Source organism: Podarcis bocagei (genome assembly GCF_964188305.1).
Source record: "Podarcis bocagei genome assembly, chromosome: Z".
Lineage (NCBI taxonomy): Eukaryota > Metazoa > Chordata > Lepidosauria > Squamata > Lacertidae > Podarcis > Podarcis bocagei.
In genome coordinates, this window is record NC_138140.1 from 22,543,832 (window position 1) to 22,565,947 (window position 22,116).

Here is a 22,116-nt window from a genome sequence, read left to right on the forward strand (position 1 = left end):
CTGCCTTGGGACTACAATTTCCATCACTGCTAGCTAGGGGTGATGGGAGTTGTAGTCCAAAAACAGCTGGAAACCAAAGTTTGAGAAATACTGCTTTAGAGGAAAAGTGGAATAGAAATTTTATAATAAACGCTCTGCAGAAGCAATGCCTCTTACTTTTGTTCTTGAGTGACAGCATTATGCATGTCTGTTCACAAGCAAGTCTTATTGGGTTCAATGATGCTTACTCCCAAATGTGCACAGGATCACACACACTCCATGTGTGCTTAGAGCAGTCTTGTAACAAGAGCCTTCTAGAGACCCTGTGGTGTGGTGTGCCAGCTAGAACTAGACCTCAAAGTGACCTTGGGCCCGTCACTGCCTCTCAGCCTAACCTACCTCACAGGGTTGTTGTGAGGCTAAAATGGAGAGGGAGGAGGGGACCACGTACACCACCTTGAGCTCCTTGGAGGAAAGGTGGGATGCAAATGCAATGAAATTAATAATCATTATCAACATTCTACTGGCCTCCAGATGTTTTGGGTTACAACACCCACAGGCTGATGTGCTTGCTGACAGGGGCTGGTGGGAGTTGTAGTCCATCCAAGACGTCCAAAAGACACCTGGGTTGGTGAAGTCTGCTTTAGAATGCACTTCTGGTAAATAAGAAGTGGGTCCTGGTGGAGGTGCTGCTGCGATGCATCCACTGCCTTGCCATAATCGAGGAGACAGCAAAGGTTGTCCTGGGCAATGGACTACATTTCCCAAGAGCCTTTGCTGCTCACCGTATCTTCTAGCTGCACGCTGAGGATCGTAGCTGAAGTTGGCTGATAAAAGTTAACGAGAGGAAGAGGGCGGCTGCCTGCCCTCGTTAACCATGCTGGCTTCCGAGGGCGAAGGCGCACGGTAAGGTGTATAGGAGGTAGCTAGGCGCCGCGTGGTGGGGGGCTTTGTCCAGCTGCTGCCCTTGCAACAGCCAGTTTCCTGGAAGGGGGAGCTTGTGGGAGTCGGTGAGCTGCCGTGCATGGCTGCTTTGCAACCCCCGTTGCAAGCGGGGTCTGGGGCAGCTGCGGCGGGAAGGGAGCAGGGAGGTTGAACCCGCCGCCTCTAATCCGCCCTCGGAGCGGCTTCGTGGCTGCTGACGAGTAAAACAGAAGGAGCCTGTGTGGGAGTTGGAGAAGGAAGGTTTGCCTGCCTGCTGTGGGGAGAAGTGTTTGGATGGGGCGCAACCTAATGGCAGAGCTTCTGTCCCTGGACTTTCTCCAGGTAGGTCTGGGCCTCTGGGGGACAGCCTTGGTCTGAAACCCTGGAGAGTTTCTGCCGGCCAGTGTATACAATACTGAGCTGGGTGGACAGATTTGATAAAAGGCAGATCGGGGGTAGGGCTAGCTTAGCGCAAGAAGGTCTTGTTTGCATGCAGAAGGCCCCAGATTCAGTCCTTGGCAGCTTCAGGTAGGATTGGGAGAAAAACTCCAGAGAGCCGCTGCCAGTCAGTGCAGGCCATACTGAGCTGGATGGATTAATGGCAGTGCCCGATATCATTCCCGTTCCAACACCTGCTGCACCAAGGCTGGCTGCAAGATCTGCCCGTAAATTATATCTTTAAACCATTTCCTTCAAAACCAAGAAAGGAACGCCCACTTTGCTTTAGCTTTATATTACACCATTAGTGAACATAGTGTAATATTACACCATTAGTGAACATGGAATTTGTATACACACACACACACATACACATATGGTTGCAAGGTCCCTAGGGTTGGAGCAGGTCTGTAGCCAGATATTATTAGTAATATTTTGCAAGGGTAATTGCAGAGCTTTGTTTTTTGTTTTCATTTAAAACTGGCCCATGATGGCTTTTCAAAAAGGCCTGTGGAGCCACATACCACCCGTAGGGGGTGCTACATTTCTATTTGCATTTACCTTTTCCAAGGCATAAAAGTGACAGGATGAGAAGAACCACCTTTAGTTTTGCTTGCCTGCACTTTGTATGTAGGGTTGGATACATGACAGAAGTTTATAAAATCATGCATGGCATGGGGGAAATGGGTAGAGAAAAGTTTTCCTCCGTCTCTCGTAATAACCCTGGTGGGCATACAATGAAGCTGAACGTTGGAAGATTCAGGGGAGTTTAAAGAAAGTACCTCTTCATGCAGCACATAGCGTTAAATTATGGAACTTGCTCCCACAGGAGGCAGTGGTGGCTGCCCGCCAACCTAGATGGCTTTAAAACAGGATTAGAGCGACTCATGGAGGAGAAGGCCATGATGGCTGTGCTCTGCCTCCACAGATGGGAATTGCTTCTGAATACCAGTTGCTGGAAACCACCAGAGGGGAGAATGGCTCATAGGCTTGAATCCTGCTTGTGGGTTTCGCCTTGGGGCATCTGGTTGGCTCCTGTGAGGAGAGGGTCCTGGACTAGATGGGTCATAGGCCTGACCCAGCAGGGCTCTTCTTTTGTGTTGTTATAAATGCTGTGTTTCTGATCACAATAAGCATCTGCATAAGTGGGTCATTCTCTCGGCTTGAATGGGGTTTGAATTCAGCAGAGACTCTCCGAACTTGTTCAAGGAGGCTTCCCTTGTGATAGCAGCACTATCTGTAGAACCAAGAACATCTAGCATGGCCTGTACATGGCCGAAGCAAATTTATGCCTCCTCTGAACTCCTTGTTACCTTCTCTGGTTCCAACAAAGTGACTTTCAAAACAATCAAGAGCCACTTCATGGTACTAATCGTAGGCATCATTATAGCATCATAGTAGCATCATAGCACCATCAATGTACATGACATGTTCTGGGGAAGAGCCACAGCTTAGTGGAAGAGCTTTTCCAATGTGTGCAGAAGGTCCTGCTACCTGACTACCTGACATTTAGAAGACATCTTAAGGCAGCCCTGTTCAGGGAAGTTTTTAATCTGTGATATTTTACTGTACTTTGGTTTCTATGGAAGCCGCCCAGAGTGGCTGGGGAAACCCAGCCAGATGTGCGGGATACAAATAATAAATTATTATTATTATTATTATTATTATTATTATTATTATTAGATCAAATAGCTATCGAGCATTCTGTTCCAGGGATGCGGGTGGCGCTGTGGGTAAAACCTCAGCGCCTAGGACTTGCCGATCGAATGGTCGGCGGTTCGAATCCCCGCGGTGGGGTGAGCTCCTGTCGTTCGGTCCCAGCGCCTGCCAACCTAGCAGTTCGAAAGCACCCCCGGGTGCAAGTAGATAAATGGGGCCACTTACTAGCGGGAAGGTAAACGGCGTTTCCGTGTGCTGCGCTGGTGCTGGCTCCCCAGAGCAGCTTCATCACGCTGGCCACGTGACCCTGAAGTGTCTTCAGACAGCGCTGACCCCCAGCCTCTTAAGCAAGATGGGCACGCAACCCCAGAGTCGGTCAAGACTGGCCCGTACGGGCAGGGGTACCTTTACCTTTACCTTATTCTGTTCCTAAAAGTGCCAGCCAGGCATTTCTGGGAAGCTTACAAGTCTGGCACAAAAACAACCACCTTTTGTGTGGTTTGTCCCCAGGATCATGCCTAGAAAGCGTTGATTTGATCCTGCCATGCTGGCTAAGGTAGATGGGAGCTGACCACCAAATTATCTGGAGGGTATCAGGTTGGAGAAGATCAGTCCAAATCTCCAATAAAGTCATACAAACTACTGAATTTGTTTTCCTTGGACCTAACACAAGGGTGTGTGGAAGGTAGATTGGGATCTGCTGATGGATCTCTTGAGTGATTTATCGTGACACCCAATCATTTTATAAGAGCAACAATGAAACAACTTTTCCCACCTAAGATACAGACGACCACATTTATTTTTTATTTATTTCACTGCATTGCTATCCTGCTTTTTTCTCCAAGGAGCTCAATGTGGCATCCATTGTTCTCACCTTCTTCATATAATACCCACAACAGCCCTGTAGCCCTGTGAGGTAGATTAGGCTGAGAGGCAGCGACAGACACCCCCCCCCCCGCAAGGTCTCCCAGGACCACTGGGAGATTTGAACCCTGTTCTCCTAGGTCTTAGTTCAACATTCTAGTCACGACACCATGCTGGTGTAATGAGGAATGCTAACAGGGGGTGGCCTTTTGTGTCAAAGGGCTGTATAAGTTCAGTTCAGTTCTGGTGCATAAAAATTCCTCAACTCAGAATATGTATTATTCTGCTTATTTATTAGTTGCTTTTCGGGCCAAGAACTCACGAAGCTCAGAGAAGGGAGATAAAGCAACAGAGCATTAGGCAGAACATGGAGTATGGATACAGACAAAGATGTGTATGAGAGAAACCGAACTGGATCACCTAAACTCTCTTTAAGGTAATAGTAACAAATGCACGTGTTTAAGGCTTTGTTGAATGTTAGAGCTGGAGGGGCCAATGAATGGTAACAGAAAGAGAGTTGCATTACTGCAGAGCCACCACCAAGAAGGCCTTGTGTGCTTGCCAGCCTAACTGACTTCAGCACTGTTTTTTCAATCTAACTGTGTGTTTTTTTACACCTGTCTCCAGCTGGTAGATTCTGAGGTTCTAGTATAGGCTGCACATCTATATGGAGAAGTATTTATTGAACTGCTGGGTATTTGAATGGCTCTAGAGATGCAAGCAGGTCATAGGTCTCAGACTTCCTTAATCCCCACCAAGAACCTTGAAGGTAGCATCCAGATGTGCTACAAGATTTTGCAGCTATGTATATTAAAGCCACCTGATAATTGTCTTCACCCACTGGGGAGACAGGAAGAAGAGAATGTAAAAGTGCTTCCCAATGACCTGTATGTGGAGCCTTTATCCTGATTTGTTTGCAGGGAGGTTAGACAGTGTGGTGCTAAGTAAGTGTAGTCCCACACTCTCCAGTGCATTTTTCTGCCACCTTCCTTATCGCAAAATGTCTGATCTTTTAGAGAAGCGGATTTGTTGCACAAGACCTCCCAATCAACTGTAACTGCTGGTACTGTATGTGTTTGCATCCTACCTGAAAATAGTACAGTGTTCTATTATTATCCTGGTTGTCTTTGATATAGACAAATAGGGAGTGGTGTATTGGGAATTTATGGGTTATTTCTGTGACTTTTAATCCATTTTAACAAATGAGCTTGAGTTAATCTCTTGTGGCATGTTTTTGAACTAGTGAAGATTCCCATGCACTTTGCAGCTCCAGGGTTTTTAAGGAGAAAAATTCTGCAGATCCTCTTTTCAGTGGTCTTCACTGTGCAACAAACATCCTTCTATGGAAATTTAATACAGATAGCTGCAGTCTCCTGTTCTTTCACTGACAGAAGACCTTTAGGGTACCCTTTTGTTCAGCACCATCCCTGTTGCACAGCTTCTTAATAACCTGAGATAGCGCTCTTTCCAGCCACATTCCTATGGGAGGCAATGGCAACAAAAAAGGCATTTTGGAGCCTTCCAATTTGTTTGCAGAGTAGCCCTTGTGTTCTCTGTTCTTTCCGTGGACCAGAAGTAACCTTTTGCTCAGTTGTGTAACTTGGCTTGAGAAATGCACTACAATTTAGTGGCTTTTACTAGCTCCTTTCCTGCGCTGTTTCCTGTATTCTGACATTGTAGTGTGATCTATTCATGGAAAATCGCAAGCTTCCTTTATCTGGCAGGCCCTCAAGAGTGTGCTGCTGCAGCTCACGGAGTGGGGGGAGGGAAGGAGGAACATTTGGCAAAGGGAACCTGGGATGTCCTGCTCTTTTCCTTGCTCCTTTCCTGTTCAGCTCAAGTTGTCGTGTCTGGCTTTGTTTGGTTAGAAAACGCAATGCATTCCTGCTCTCCTGAAATTAAAGGAAACTGGTCACACAAGAGCTATTACAGTACAGTACAAGAGAACTGTTTCTAAAAGGGTAAAAGAACCAGTGCCTCTTTTCCAGAACTTCCTAGAGCTGTCTTTCAGTCAGGGCTTTCCTGACCACCACCATCATTTTAACCTAATAATATCTTTACATTACCAGTGGATAGCGAAAAGTTTTTCTCCCTCTCTCATAGCACTAGAACGCGTGGACATCTAATGAAGCTGGATATTAGAAGATTCAGGACACGAATGAAAGAGAGTCATTCTTCATGCAGAGCAGAATTAAACTATGGAACTCTCTCCCAAAGGAGGCACTTAGATGGCTTTAAAAGAGGCTTAGACACATTCATGGGGGAGCATAAGGCTATAGGTAAATAGTAGCCATGAAGACTATGCTCTGCCTCCATGGTCAGAAGCAACAAATGCTTATGAATACCAGTTGCTGGAAACCACAGAAGGGTAGAGGGCTTTCTTGTGGGCTTCCTTTTGGGGAATCTGGTTGGCCACAGTGAGAACAGGATGCTGGACCAGATGTTGACTGGGCCATTGTTGGCTTGATCCAGGAGGTTCTTCTTATGTTCAAAGTTCCCAATTTAAGACCAGGGTATGCATTTGTTACACTGGCCACGTGACCCGGAAGTGTCTCCGGACAGCGCTGGCCCCCGGCCTCTTAAGTGAGATGGGCGCACAACCCTAGAGTCGGACACGACTGGCCCGTACGGGCAGGGGTACCTTTACCTTTTTATGCATTGCAATGATACCAGATTCAACATTCAAATGATCAAAGCTCACAGATTTTCCACCAATCTTCACCAGTGCCTGCATGAGTCATGGTGAACAGACTAAGCCAACCAATTCCCAAAGGCCAAGCAGAACAAGTACATCTTCAATGATTGTTGAGGAAACATTGGTGGGGGAGTCAAGTGTCCCTTCAATGGAAAGGATTTCTACAGCCATAGTGCCTATACAGTATAAGCAAGAAGGCCCTGCTGTGAGCCGCTGCAGAATAAGCTGTAGCAGCCCTCCCAGCAGATCTCAAGGCATGGGTTGACAAATGCTGGTTAGAAACACTCCTTGAAATACCTTGTTCCCCCAGGTTTATCCCAAATTTCATTTTTTCCAGAAAATATGCAAAACACTTTGTACAAAGTTTTGATTGTGCTATTGGTTAACTGTAACCAGTCTGAAATGATCAACCGCTGGAGGTTGTGGACTCTCCTTGCTTGGAGGTTTTTACGTAGAGGTTAGGTGGCCATCTGTCACGGATACTTTAGTTGAGATTCCTGCATTGCAGGGGGTTGGACTAGATGACCCTTGGGATCCCTTCCAACACTACAATTCTGTGATTCTATGATTCCATTGAAGTTGCGCACCACTGGAGGCCTCATGCCCATTTTTCTTTGGCAGGGTGGTGGAACGGGGTATGGCAAATGGCAGTGAAACTTACAGGACATAGTCCACAAATCTGGGGACTTAAATGCAAGTCACCTTTTTCAGTCAAAAGGTTTTCATTTGTGTTACATCAACAAGGAGCCCCCCTCCCTCCAGATTCTCACTGTACTTTGCGTGCGGGATTATTCCCAAACTATTTCGGTTCTTCATGTGTGTTTGTCAAATGCTTTGGTTCTAAGCAACTACCTAAACACTGAATGTGTCATTACTTGCCTCTTCCCTGAGGTGACCCTTCCCCCCCCCACCCCCAATTCTTGATCCTCTGCCCTTTGTTGATTTACCTGCTGAAATGTACCCCAGTTGTGGTTGTTGATGTGTTATATGTACTTTAACATTTTTCTTTATTTAAAACATATCTCAATAAAAAAATAAATTACAGTGGTACCTCGCAAGACGAATGCCTCACAAGACGAAAAACGCGCAAGACGAAAGAGTTTTCCATTTTTTGAGTCGTTCCGCAAGACGAATTTCCCTATGGGCTTGCTTCGCAAGACGAAACGTCTTGCGAGTTCTTGCGAATTTGTTTCCTTTTTCTTAAAGCTGCTAAGCTGTTAATAGCCGCTAAGCCGTTAATAGCCGCTAAGCTGCTAATAGCCGTGCTCCGCAAGACGAAGAGACTCGTGGAATGGATTAATTTTCGTCTTGCGAGGCACCTCTGTACCAACAAACATATCAGCCTGGATTCCTAGCCAGTCAGGGATGGGGAACCTGTGGCCCTTTAGATGTTGGTTGGAATTCAACCCTGATCAGCCTCAGCCACCATGATAAATGGTCAAAGACGATGTAATCTAGCCCAGCAACATGTGGTGAGTCAGAGGTTTCCCACCCCAGGATCAGGCAGAGTGAAGTTGAGGGTCAGGGAAAGGTGTGCCTAAGCTAGACAGCTGTCCTTGGGTGGAGAGGGGCAGACCATGCTGAAGTCTGATACAGCTGCCAGGCAAATTGGCTTCTGCATATGGAATGGAAAGGGCTGGCATCCTGTCGCTCACCACAGAGCACAATGTCTTCAGCCAGTCCTGGTTTTTTGTTAAGAGCAACATCCAAAACTGTCCCATTGGTACATCTCACTAGACCAGTGGTTCCCAAACCTTTTCAGGCCACTCCTCGCCTTTGGTTCCTTAAACCTTGTTCCCAGTGGCCCTTGCATTATTCAGTTTGACCCTGATGGCTGTGGAGGAAGTAAGTGGCGGAGCATGAAAGGTGCTGAAAAGCAAACTTTTTGAGTTTCTTGTCCATGGTCTCTCCCAGCTTCAGAGGCACCATTACAGTTCTTTGCCAAGGGCACAAAGGAGCCTAGGTACACCTCTGATTCTAGTATACTTGGGACTGTAGCTCTGGGAGGGGAATTGGCGGGGAGGGTCTTCTAACAACTGTTCAGTGCCCTTCATAAATTCCATCTCTCAGAATTCTTTGGGGGAAGCCATGATGGTTTAAAGTGGCCTCCTAGTGCTTTAAATGTATGGTGGAAATGTGCCCTTTGTTTCATTTGGGATTGAAAAGGGCACATCATGGGAACTTGACAGGACATGGCAGTGAAGTACTGTGCTGCAGAGTCCTAATTGCAACTCCAATCTTTGCCAGGACTTCACTGTGTGGCCTCAACTGCACTTGGCCACAAGGGGCCTGTCAGTAGGTAATGCTTGCCTACCCGGCAGGGTTGTTTGTAAGAATTGCTGAACTTAATGTGTGTGAATCCGTGCGAGGAAGATGGCTTTGGGTCTTCTGTGTGAGATCCTCTGTGTCCTTGTGGAACTTAATTCTGCGTTAACGCGGGACAAGATCCTGCAGCAAAATCAGGAGCCTTTTGCAAACCCTACTCCGGAGAGGCGCTGCCTGAGACCGGGCTCTTTTGCAACTCTTTCTGCTGCAGAAGCCAGAGATGACAAAAGAACCGTGTCTCGCCTCCCTCCCTCTCCCGCTTCGTCAATGAGCGCGACTGGCAGGCCGGGCAGCCAACGGAAATCTGCAGCTGGGCCGGCTCGGGCCAGTGAGCAGGCGGCGTGTGGCTTTGGGCAGACCTTCCTGCCTGCCTCTCCTTCCAAGCCTTTGGTTTCCAAAGCGGCTGCTGTTGCTTTAAAGTCTTCGGGAGGAGGGCGCGTCCGGAGCGCGCAAAGGCGATGGAGATGGGGCGCTTGGCAAGGCTGCGGCGGCGCTGAGCGCGCTCTCCCTCCTTGGTTGAGGCTCCCCTAGGCAAGCGAGGGGCTGAGTCTCTCCGCTTCCCGGAGGCACTCCGCTCCCACTGCTCCCCCCCCTCCCCGGCCATGTTTCCTCGTTAGCGGGCGGAGCGCTGAACGCCTGCGCGCAAGGGAAGAGCGGCGCTCTGGAGTTTGGCACCAGCAGCAGGCAAGCGAATCTTTCTTGCCGCCCCGGGAACGCGGGGATGGGCCGCCTGCACGCTTCTGCCTGTCCCCCGGGCAGCGGCAGCAGCTCCCGCTGAGACTGTGCAGAAGAAGCGCCCCTTTTCCAGCCTTTTCGCACGCGACAAACTGAGTCGTCGGGACGGACGCCCCTACCACCCCACCCTTGCTTTTCTCCAGCGGCAGCGTTTCCGCCCCTTTGGACCTCCGCCTCCTGTGATGCTGGGACGCGCACAGGTTTGGTTTCTTGGGCAATATATATGTTATATATATTAACCCAACTTTTTGAAAACAAAAGTATATAATTCCTGCATGTTGAAGGCAAAAGGCTGGTGAAGGGGTTTTGCAACTGGGAAATCAAGTTCCTTCCAGTATTCCTTCTCTCTCACGGGCCTGTGTGTGTGCCAGGAATGAAAAGTTATGCACTTTTTGTTTCCCTGCGACAGCAACACCCTTAAGACGAAAGTGGCTTCTCTGGCAATTCGTAATTTTACTTAACATGGGGGAAGATATGCAGGAGCTACCTGGTGTGGAACCTGATGGATTTTTAAAGTTTTAGCCCAGTTAGATTTATCAAGTTATTCTCCAAGTGGGCTTGTCAGTCTTCACTGCCCAATGACAACAATGACAACTAATACTTTATTTTGCCACTCTTAACTTTTTCTGTATTATTTATTTTATTGCATTTACATCCCCCACTTATTTATCCAAGGAGCCAAAGGTGGCACACATAATTCATCCCTTCCTCATTTAATTCCCACAACAACCCTAGATTAGACTGAGACTGGCCCCCAGGGGTCAACCCCAGTGAGCTTCATGGGCAAGTGGAGATTTGAACCCTGGTCTCTCCCAGGTCATGATCCAAGACACTAACCACTACACCACACTGGCCAATATGTAAACTGAACCACATCATCCTTTCTTGCAATAATATTGGGATGGAAAGTAACATTAGTTAAAGGGGCAACTGGATAGTAGAACTTGAGTGCTGATTTTGAATTTGAATTGTTTATCATTAATTCCTGGCTTCCTCTGTTCCAAATCAGTTCCATCTATAATTAAGCAGAGGGCCCAGTTGTTCTTGCCTCTTATACTTCTTCAGAAACTGCTTTCTGTGCTTTGCTGTCAAGCAAACATAAGTGAGCAGTATGACTTTTCAGTACCTCTTTAATGGGCATTCTTTAAGTGGGTGGAAATAGACCCAAGCATATATTTTGGTAGTGCTGTGTGTCAGGTCAATACTGGAGCAGAGCAACCACATTCCTTGCAATTATGTATTATTTCGTCTTCAGTTTTTCCAGTTCATTTTTGTCAACTGTTTTCAAGTACAGATGAAATTAAAGTACAACTGAACAAATAACCAAACACTTCAGGCTTTTCTCCAGAAACACTGATCTAAAGAGTGCACCAAGCCTAAGAGCATGAAACCATATTCACTTGCAATTAGATGTTTTATTTCTTTTGCTAACAGTACTGATCAGCCACAACTCAATGTTCACCTGAAGTAGCACCAATACATTACTTGGCTGTGTATATAGCACACATGGTGCCTGCATACACCATGCTGAGGCAAAGCATGTCTGCCTTTACGTCCTGTGGTTCCATCTCTTATTGCTCCCAGGCTGTGTCACAGGGCAGAGGAGGAATGCCGTGGAACGGGTGCTCCACCCCTCCAGTTAGCTTCTCAGTTTCCCACGGTGGGGTGTGACACAAGCTGGCTCCTTCCAGTGCTGTGCTCCTGGGATTCTTGGACAGGATGGGATTGGAAGGGTCTGGCTGGATGGGCGGGATGGAGGCATGAGCATCCTCATTTGTTTCATGTGGTTTGTGTGCAAATCATTTCGGTTGCAGAATCCAGACTGTTGACCCTTTGCAGAGCCAGTAAACTTCCAGGTCAAGCCTATGTGGTCACTTGCCTCGTCCCATTGATGGTGAAGCAGTGATGGTACCACCTAACTGATACCAGCACTAACGGTGAAGCATTTTACAACTTAAGTCACTGGTTTCCAAAGTGAGTGGTACTGCCCCCAGGAGGTGGTGGGATTACTTAGGGGGCACTAGGAATGCACTGGAGGTGTAAATGACTTATCAGGCTTTGAAAAGCTGGCATCACTTGTTCAAGTTCATCAGTTTTATTGAATTAGTTAAACTCAGTAGTTTTAACTGGATTTTGAATCAATGTGTAATTAGTTGTCACTGTTTGGGATTTCATTGTGTTGCTATCTTCCTTAGTGGCTGCTGTAAACCGCTATTCTGAATAATGCTTTTTATAGGGTAAGGAGCCTTGGGGATGAGCTTATGGAATCAAGGGGGCAGTGGCCCAAATTAATCAATTTTAAACTATGGAAGGTATCCCCAATCAACTGGGAAGCAAAGAAGAAACAAAATGGGTAAAGAGACTGGGTTGTATCTGAAGGCAACCCTGTTTAGGGAAGTTTTTAATGTTTTTAATGCTTTGGGCTGGGTTGTCATCAATATGCTGATGACACCCAGCTTTATCTGTTGATGGATGGCCGCCCTGACTCGGCCCTGGACAACACTGACCAGATGCTTGGAAGCTGTGGCTGGATGGCTGCGTGGGAGCCGGTTGAAGTTAAATCCTTCAAAGACAGAGGTCCTCTGGCTGGGTCAGGATGACATAGGGTTGGGGGGCCAACTCCCATCTCTTGCGGGGGCCCAATTAGTGCCAGCACCTTCTGTCAAGAGCTTGGGTGTAACCTTCGACGCCTCCCTTTCCAGGGAGGCGCAGGTTGCAGCCACAGCAAAGGTGGCATTTTTCTATCTCCGCCGTAGTAAGCAGTTGGCCCCTTACCTTTCTCACCCTGATCTGGCCACAGTGATCCATGTGATGGTCATCTCCAGGCTTGCTCATTGTAACTCGCTCTATTCAGGGTTGACCTTGAAGTTGACCCAGAAACTCCAGCGGGTGCAAAATGCCGCGGTGAGGCTCCTTACGGGGTCCTTGCTGCGGGATCACATTCACCCAGTGCTTTACCAACTGCACTGGCTCCCGGTGGAGTACAGGATCAGGTTTAAGGTGCTGGTTTTGACCTTTAAAGCCCTACGCAACCTAGGACCCATGTACCTATGGGACCGCCTCTCCTGGTATGCCCCGTGGAGGACCTTAAGGTCCACAAATGACAACACTTTGGAGGTCCCAAATCGCAAGGTGGTTAGATTGGTATCAACTGGGGCCAGGGCCTTTTCAGTACGGGCCACGACTTGGTGGAACGCTTTGTCACAAGAGACTAGGGCCCTGCGGGACTTGATATCTTTCCGCAGGGCCTGCAAGACAGAGCTGTTCCGCCTGGCCTTTGGTTTGGACTCAGTCTGACCCTTATGTTTTCCCTCCCCTTACGGTTTTGATCCATGGGCTACTTTTAAAATGAACCTGTATTTTAAATTGTCCCCCCCCCCCATTATGTTTTTATTGTAATTTTACTGGTGTTAGCAGCCCTGAGTCTGGCTCTGGCCGGGGAGGGTGGGGTATAAATAAAATTTATGATGATGATGATGATGATGATGATGTTTTTAATATTATGTTGGGAGCCACCCAGAGTGGCTGGGGAAGCCCAGCCAGATGGGCAGGGTATAAATATATGATGATGATGATCAGTTATACTCAAAGTAGACCCATTAAAAATAACAGGCAGGACTAACAAGTGCATTATTTCCGGTGGGTTTATTCTGAGTAGAACTTGGTTCAATATAACTCATAATTTTTAATGCAGATATTAAAAAATAGAGAGTGGAAGTATCATTGAGAGAACCATTGTCCCTTTTCTCTCCCAGAGGAGGAAACACCTTATAAAAAAAAAATCATTGCTACAACCTGCTTGTATGATCAAAAGCAAAGTATGTAGGCAGAAATATTTTTACACATGCAGATTTGTGTAAACATTTTTTTTAAATGGTGCAAAATTAGCCCTACATAGGCATTGTTAACTGTGTTAAAATCTTTGGTTGGGGCGAGTTCTGCTCCCTGCCCCCAATGTCTCTTCAGCCTCACTTTGATTTTTTCTGATCTTTTGTATTCCACTGAAGTTTACAGCAGGGCTGATACTTCCCTCTCATATCACCCCACATAGGTTAATTTTTAGTGCGGTACGGATAACAGAATGATCTGGTTTGTATATCCTGATAAGCCAAACCATGACTTATTTCGTGTGCAGGCTCCCATAGAGGAGAATGTGGCCTCCCTGCTTTTTTTGCTGCTGTGTTGAATCATAGAATTGGAAGGAGTTAAGCTATGGTTTAGCTTAGTGTGCCACTTAAATCTGGGCTTTTGGTTTAGTTTCCTTAGGTAAAGGTAAAGGTACCCCTGACTGTTAGGTCCATTCGTGGACAACTCTGGGGTTGCGCGCTCATCCTGCTCTTTAGGCCGAGAGAGCCGTTTTTTGTCCGCAGACAGCTTCTGGGTCATGTGGCCAGTATGACTAAGCTGCTTCTGGCGAACCAGAGCAGCGTACGGAAATGCCGTTTACCATCCCGCCAGAGCGGTACCTGTTTATCTACTCGCACTTCGTGCTTTTTGAACTGCTAGGTTGGCAGGATCATGGACCGAACAACAGGAGCTCACCCTGTCATGGGGATTCGAACCGCCGACCTTCTGATCGGCAAACCCTAGGCTCTGTGGTTTAGACCACAGTGCCACCTGCGTGGTGCAACCAAGGCTTATCCTATTGTTTGTGGTTCATGGTTTGTTTTGGAGAACTACATCACAAGTCCAAAGTAAGACCACATACCATGGCTTAGCTCAGTGAGGCATAATGGCAGAACAACCAGAAAGGAATGAAGTGACTGCAGTCTGCTCTCCCTGAGTCCATATACTCATGCTAATCTCATGGTTTGACTTGGTGTGGTGTCTGAATATCAAGTGTGTTTATGACCCTTATGTAGCAGCATGGTAGGCCCTGCAAAGGGATCAGTCTGGGCGTAATACACACTAAATTTATTTCATTTCATAAAATTTACATGCCACTTGATTGTAAACAGCAACCCTCAAAGTGGCTGTTGCATCCAAGATATTTGAGAACTGACATTAACATCTCACTCTTGCTTACAAGACTAAAATGAAACTGCATTGGAATGAACAGATTCCACCTTTGCAGTTCAGTGCAACCCATAAAAGACTTAAACACTGCATGTTCCTGTGAGTTACAAGGCAGGTTGTGCATGAGTTTGACCCATTATTTTTTCTCCCTTCTCTCAGAACAAACAAGTGAAGAACTAGACCAGTGGTTCCCCAACTTCTTTGCACCCCCACCCTGTTGGTTCCATAAACACATCCCCAGAACCCACTACGCAACACATAAAAAGCATTATTCCCCTTGCACAACCCACTAAGGAAGATAATAAATGAAATTCAAAACAATAACCACTAATTGCACTTTAATTCACAATCCTGTTGAAACTGTTTAGTTTAATCAGTTCAAGAAAACTGATGAACTTGATCCAGCGATACCAGCTTTTCAAAATCTGATATTCATTTACACCTCTAATGGCCCCCCTTTGGCCCCCTTGCCTCTTAGAGCCCCCTAGGTTATCCTCCCCAGGGGGCAGTGCTACCCACTTTGGAAACCACTGAGCTAGAGTGCTAGGTTTCGTAGTTGCAAAGATCTCTGATTAAGACAGAAATTAGTTCCTCCTGTTCCATGGTTATGCTAGCATGTGACTAATCAGATCTCTAGAACTGGTGCCATCAGTCCAATCTAATTCTAGTTTAAGGACTTGTTAGATTCAAGTGATGGGGAATAGAGAGTTTGACCCTTTAAAAAATGTAGTTTACCCTCAAAAAAAAATTCACGAAGAGAAAATTGCCCTGAGCACACCTCTCTGCCCAGCAGTACGCATGGGAAATCTCTGGCCCTCCAGTTGTGGTTGGGCTCCAGCCCCCTTTCTCTTGGGCAGTGCTATGGGATAATGGTAGTTAACTACAACTAACATTATGTTGTTGAACTACATCTGGAGCAATGCATGTTCCCCATCTCTGGCCTGCAGCGAGGCTTGAAGGGTGTGTTTGTGTCTACTGTAACATTGAAGTCTGCCAACTGGAGCCAGATGTAATATGGTGACTCAAAAGGTAGAACTAATTGCTTCTTGGCCTGCCTGATCCGCACGCTGGGATGACCTGTATATTTCAAGTACTGTACAACATTTTAATTACTACTTATTTCAGTGTTTCCCAACCTTTTTTGGGCAAAGGCACACTTGTTTGATGAAAAAAATCTCGAGGCACACCACCATTACAGCCCCGTGACGTCAGCGCGCAGCGTCACGCCGGGAGGGACGCACGAAAGTGTAAGTTTCAATTTTTTCCCCTCCCCCTTGCCGGGGAACCTCCAAGCTTTGGGGGTGGGGGGGAGGAGGCAGCAAAGCGAGGCAGGAAGGAGAGCGCGACTTGGCTGGGTGAGCTTTGGCAGGGAATGAGAGCCGCGAGGCGGGCGCTGCGGACGGAGGCGCTGCCCGCCGAGCTCGCAGGCAGCCAGGCAGCCAGACGGCGAGAGCCCCGCGCTGGGCGGCCTCTCCTCGCCGCCGTCCCGCCTCTCGCCGCCCGACTTGCCCGCCTCCCTCCAGGCAACATCTCGCGGCACACCAGGCAACATCTCGCGGCACACTAGTGTGCCGCGGAACAGTGGTTGGGAAACACTGACTTATTTGAATGTAGGAACAAGAGCCCTGCTGGATCAGGCCAGTTGCCCATCTAGTCTACCATCCTGTCCCTGCAGTGCCCAACCAGATGCCCATGGGATACCTGCAAACAGGACCTGACCACAAGAGCACTGTCTCCTCTCCTGTGGTGTCCAGCAACTGGCATTCAGAAGCATTGCTGCCCCCAACTGTGGAGGCAGAGCAGAGCCATCCAGGCTGGTAGCCGTCGGTAGTCCTCTCCTCCATGTATTTATCTAATCCTCTTTTAAAGCCATCCCAAGTTGGTGGCCATCACTGCCTCTGGTGGGAGTGAGTTCCCTAGTTTAACTATGTACTGCATGAAGAAGAACTTCCTCTTATTTTTTCTAAATCTTCCAATATTCAGTTTCATTGGAGGTCCGTGAGCTCTAGATTAAGATTGAGAGAGGGCTGGGATCCCAATCTCCCAGGTCCTAGTCCAACACTCTGAATCACTACACCACATTGGCTCTCTCTCTATGCATAACTACTTGATCCTGATAAGAACAGGAGTGCACACCCAGGTCATATTAGTACTCTTCCTAGACTCAGGAGACTGGGAGGTGTCAACTGGTGAAACATCCCAGGGCAAGCAGGTCAACTCCCAGTATTTGATAGTGCTGGGATGGGCATGTCAAGAGAGTAGGGCCAGGCGATATATCGTCCAAAGCTGGTATGAAGTCCATATTGTGACATCAGTTTCATAATTTTTGACTTGGCAATCATGATGCAGGAAAAACCGTGAAGCCAGTCAATGCCTCTACGTAGCTCCATCCTTACTTCAGACATCGTGATGTATCAGTGTATTGCAATGTATAGCTGGTGATATATCACAGTGTTGAAAACCGGATATCGCCCAGCCCTATTGGAGAGAGATTGTGCAGATGGAGGAAGCTAGACAGCATCTGCAGTGTCCTGACTCAGTCAGTCCCTTTTGAGAGTTTAGTCTTACTGCCATGCCTCTTCTTAGGTAAGGTAATTCGGGGGTAGTTTTATTAATACAGTGGTACATCGGTTTTCGAACAGCTTAGTTCACGAACAACTTGGAGCCCGAACGCTGCAAAACCGGAAGTAGGTGTTCCGGTTTTCGAGCTTTTTTCGGAAGCTGAACATGCTCCGTTTTGAGTCTCCCTGTTGCGCTGCTATTTTGGATCCCCCCATTCTAATTCAAGCCTTCCGTTTCCGTGATTTCCTGTTGCGCTGCTAATTTGTGCCCCCTCCCATTGTAATTCAAGTTCCATTCCCAATTGCAGTGTTCTGTGGTGATATTTGGAGGTTATATTTGGTGCTTTTGTTTTTGCTATTTATTTTGCATTTTTTTGTTTTGAGGCTTTTTCAGTTAATTTGTTTTTGGGACTGCGTGGATCCCAGTTCAGCTACTGATTGATTGATTGATTGATTGAGTGAGTGACTGCGGAAATTGTTAAAATCATAGAATCATAGAGTTGGAATAGACCACAAGGGCCATGAAGTCCAACCCCCTGCCAAGCAGGAAACACCATCAGAGCACTCCTGACATATGGTTGTCAAGCCTCTGCTTAAAGACCTCCAAATAAGGAGACTCCACCACACTCCTTGGCAGCAAATTCCACTGTCAAACAGCTCTTACTGTCAGGAAGTTCTTCCTAATGTTTAGGTGGAATCTTCTTTCTCGTAGTTTGGATCCATTGCTCCGTGTCCACTTCTCTGGAGCAGCAGAAAACAACCTTTCTCCCTCCTCTATATGACATCCTTTTATATATTTGAACATGGCTATCATATCACCCCTTAAACTCCTCTTCTCCAGGCTAAACATGCCCAGCTTCCTTAGCCGTTCCTCATAAGGCATCGTTTCCAGGCCTTTGACCATTTTGGTTGCCCTCCTCTGGACACGTTCCAGTTTCTCAGTGTCCTTCTTGAACTGTGGTGCCCAGAACTGGACACAGTACTCCAGGTGAGGTCTGACCAGAGCAGAATACAGTGGCACTATTACTTCCCTTGATCTAGATGCTATACTCCTATTGATGCAGCCCAGAATTGCATTGGCTTTTTTAGCTGCCGCGTTACACTGTTGGCTCATGTCAAGTTTGTGGTCAACCAAGACTCCTAGATCCTTTTCACATGTACTGCTCTCAAGCTAGGTGTCACCCATCTTGTATTTTTTGCCCAAGTGCAATACTTTACATTTCTCCCTGTTAAAGTTCATCTTGTTTGTTTTGGCCCAGTTCTCTAATCTGTCAAGGTCGTTTTGAAGTGTGATCCTGTCCTCTGGGGTGTTAGCCACCCCTCCCAGTTTGGTGTCATCTGCAAATTTGATCAGGATGCCCTTGAGTCCATCATCCAAGTCGTTGATAAAGATGTTGAATAAGACCGGGCCCAAGACAGAACCCTGTGGCACCCCACTAGTCACTCTTCTCCAGGATGAAGAGGAACCATTGATGAGCACCCTTTGGGTTTGGTCAGTCAGCCAGTTACAAATCCACTGAGTGGTAGCATAGTCAAGACCGCATTTTACCAGCTTCTTTACAAGAATATCATGGGGCACCTTGTTGAATGCCTTGCTGAAATCAAGGTAGGCTACATCCACTGCGTTCCCTTCATCTACCAGGCTTGTAATTCTGTCAAAAAACGAGATCAGGTTAGTCTGACATGACTTATTTTTCAGAAATCCATGCTGACTATTGGTGATCACAGCATTCCTTTCTAGGTGCTCACAGACTGTTTGCTTAATGATCTGCTCCAGAATCTTCCCTGGTATTAATGTCAGACTGACTGGGCGATAATTATTTGGGTCCTCTCTTTTCCCCTTTTTGAAAATAGGGACAACATTTGCCCTCCTCCAGTCTGCCGGGACTTCGCCTGTTCTCCAGGAATTCTCAAAGATGACTGCCAGTGGTTCTGAGATCACATCTGCCAGTTCTTTTAATACTCTTGGATGCAGTTCATCTGGCCCTGGAGACTTGAATACATCTAAACTAGCCAAGTATTCTTGTACTATCCCCTTAGTTATTCTGGGCTGTGTTTCCTCTGCTGAATCATTTGCTCCAAATTCTTCAGGTCGGGCATTGTTTTCTTTATCGGAGAAGACTGAGGCAAAGAAGGCATTGAGGAGTTCAGCCCTTTCTGTGTCCCCTGTTTGCATTTCACCATCTTCTCCTCTGAGTGACCCCACTGTTTCTTTGTTCTTCCTTTTGCTACGGACATACCCATAAAAGCCTTTTTTGTTGCTTTTAACCTCTCTAGCAAGCCTGAGTTCATTCTGTGCTTTGTATCTACATGTGCTGGCTATTTGTTTGAATTCCTCTTTGGTGGTTTCCCCCCTTTTCCATTTTTTGTACACATCCTTTTTAAATCTTAACTCAGTTAAAAGTTCTTTAGATAGCCACCTTGGCTTCTTTAGGCACCTTCCATGTTTCCGTCTCATTGGTATTGCCTGAAGTTGTGCTTTTACTATCTCCCTCTTAACAAACTCCCAGCCATCATGAACTCCCTTTCCTTTTAGTATTACTGTCCATGGGATCTCACCCAGCACTTCCCTAAGTTTTATGAAGTCGGCTTTCTTAAAGTCAAGAAATTGTGTCCTAGTATGCTTGGCTGCTCCTTTCCGCTGTATAGTAAACTTCAGAAGAGCATGATCACTCGCGCTTAATGATCCTTCCACTTCTACCCCACTAACCAGGTCATCAACACTGGTTAGGACCAGATCTAAAATGGCTGTTCCTCTGTTCCTCTTGTTGCTTCTCCCACTTTCTGGCCCTCCAGACTGGAGGAGGGCAAATGTTGTCCCTATTTTCAAAATATTTTCAAAAAAAAAGTATTTTCAAAAAGCCCTCATCCAAACAATGACTATCACCAGTTAAATAAATTGTTTAAATGGTTATTAAGGAAATGATTATTTTTCTCCTTCCAAAAAAGTACAGCAGAAATATTGTCCAAATATAAACAGTTAGCTTATTAAACCTCACCATAATTTCATAATTATCTGTCTATGTATTTCTAATAGTATATCAAATCAGTAATTTTTGATATAACTGTAAAAACTACTCTGAAAATTTATTTTTTCAAAAATGAAACCTTCATATGGTTGTAAATATTAAGATTATACCAGAAACAATCTTTCTGTAAAAAAAAATGATTTAAATCAAGCCTTACTGACTAGTGATTTAAATCGTGATTTAAATTGATTTGATTTAAATCAAATCCACCCTGTACAGTACATTGATTATTGCTTTCATTTTATGGATCAATGGTCTCGTTAGATAGTAAAATTCATGTTAAATTGCTGTTTTAGGGGTTGTTTTTAAAAGTCTGGAACGTATTAATCCGTTTTGCATTACTTTCTATAGGAAAGCACACCTTGGTTTTAGAACAGACTAAGTTTGAGAACCAAGGTACCACTGTGCTGTTTTATCTAGACCGGACCAATTACAATATGTGGCATCAATTTATTAGTATATAATAAAGAGTTATACTACGATAAAGTAAAATTAAAAAGTTCTGCTGTGTGCCCTTTGAAACCCTTTCACATACCCTGGGCAAGGGATACGCACACTACTCATGGGGAGACTGCAACAAGTAATTGATTACTTGAGACAGGGTGTGTATCCTGCTTTTCAGTTCTACAACTTCACGGTGGTGTAAGGGCTGAGTAAAAACTAGGTCACAAATATAAATTTGAAAATTGAGAGTTATGTGACCAAATCCAGCAGAGTCATCAAAGAATCCATTCACCACATTAGGGCCAACCTAAATGCCACCCTGTGCTAATAGTGGCTGAGAACTTGTGTCCCCTGTTCAAACCTTGCCTTTGCCGTCCACTCATTGGGGGCCTTAGTTAAGACTAGGCTCCTGCCCTGTCTTTGACTCACCTGACAGAGCAGCCCTGTGTCTTACTTTACAGAGGTCAGTTCTCTACAAACATTTTGTGTGTGTCTGGCAAGGCTATCTACTGCGAATCCAGTTTAAAGATCACCAAAAGGAGAGATCAGGGAGGCCTGATCCCTAGTTTGCAGCTGGGCATCAGGCTGAGTAAGCAACACAGGTCACCTGTTCACAGCAGAGCTAAGGTGTGTTGCTGCTCAGATCATAGCTATTATTACAAAAATTGTGGGGTTTTTTTGTAATTAGCACATGCAAATTTTATGTAAATCTGCACCCTCTTCTCTTTTTCCCTTTTTGGCGATGTACAAAGGGCCACCCTATCAGCAGGTCATCTACAATAATTATAATATTGGTCTCCCTTACAGAGCAGTTGTCAGGATTAGTGAGATAATATACTGCGAAGCACTTCGGCCATAATAAAAGGGCTTTCAGTGCTAAGCACAATTATCATCTCAGCTGGCATTTCTGCAAAAGTATATTACAGTGGCTGGGACAGGGGAGAGGGGGCATGGATAGGTGGATAAATTTGTGCGCTTATCTAATTTCTGTTCGCACTGCAGCTTGACATTTTCGATCCTTGTTAAAAACGATATGCTAAAAAATGCTCCCCCCCCCCATTAATGCAGATGACATTGATTTGAGCACTAGGCAAACTCACATTGTGATCTCATGTGGTTTTCATTAACTGGGACCCCAGAGCAGAAAGAGAGGCCTGGGCTAAATAAGCAGAGGAATGGCAAAAACCACTCAAATAAATGAAGATGACGTTGAAGCATTCTTGGGATATTTGTGGGATGGGGCTTCTAACAACAGAGAGGAAAGAGCAGGACCCGGATCGCTAAGGAGCAAAGCAAAAGGAATGGAGCTGAACTATAACTCCTAAATTCCTGCTTGTGTTGGGTCACTGGCTCTTGCGATAGGAGTAGAACTGTACTGGGTAGGCTTTTGGGCCTGCCTAGCACTTTCACAATGGGTGTGTAAATATTATCTAGGTTTCCCAAGTGG

At 46.2% G+C, this 22,116-nt stretch overlaps 1 protein-coding gene across 4 annotated transcripts in view; it reads left to right on the top strand.

Moving 5' to 3' along the window:
• Positions 1 to 747: 747 nt before the first annotated feature.
• Positions 748 to 22,116, top strand: part of AMOT (angiomotin) — a 71,953-nt gene continuing 50,584 nt past the window's right edge. The window contains exons 1-2 of one of the 4 annotated variants that reach the window (XM_081178701.1): positions 776 to 885; positions 4,163 to 4,300. The gene's annotated coding sequence lies outside the window, so the exon portion shown is untranslated. Of the gene's footprint in view, positions 886 to 4,162; positions 4,301 to 9,314; positions 9,820 to 22,116 lie in introns of those variants that run through there. The other 3 variants (XM_081178702.1, XM_081178700.1, XM_081178703.1) reach the window with 3 other exon arrangements.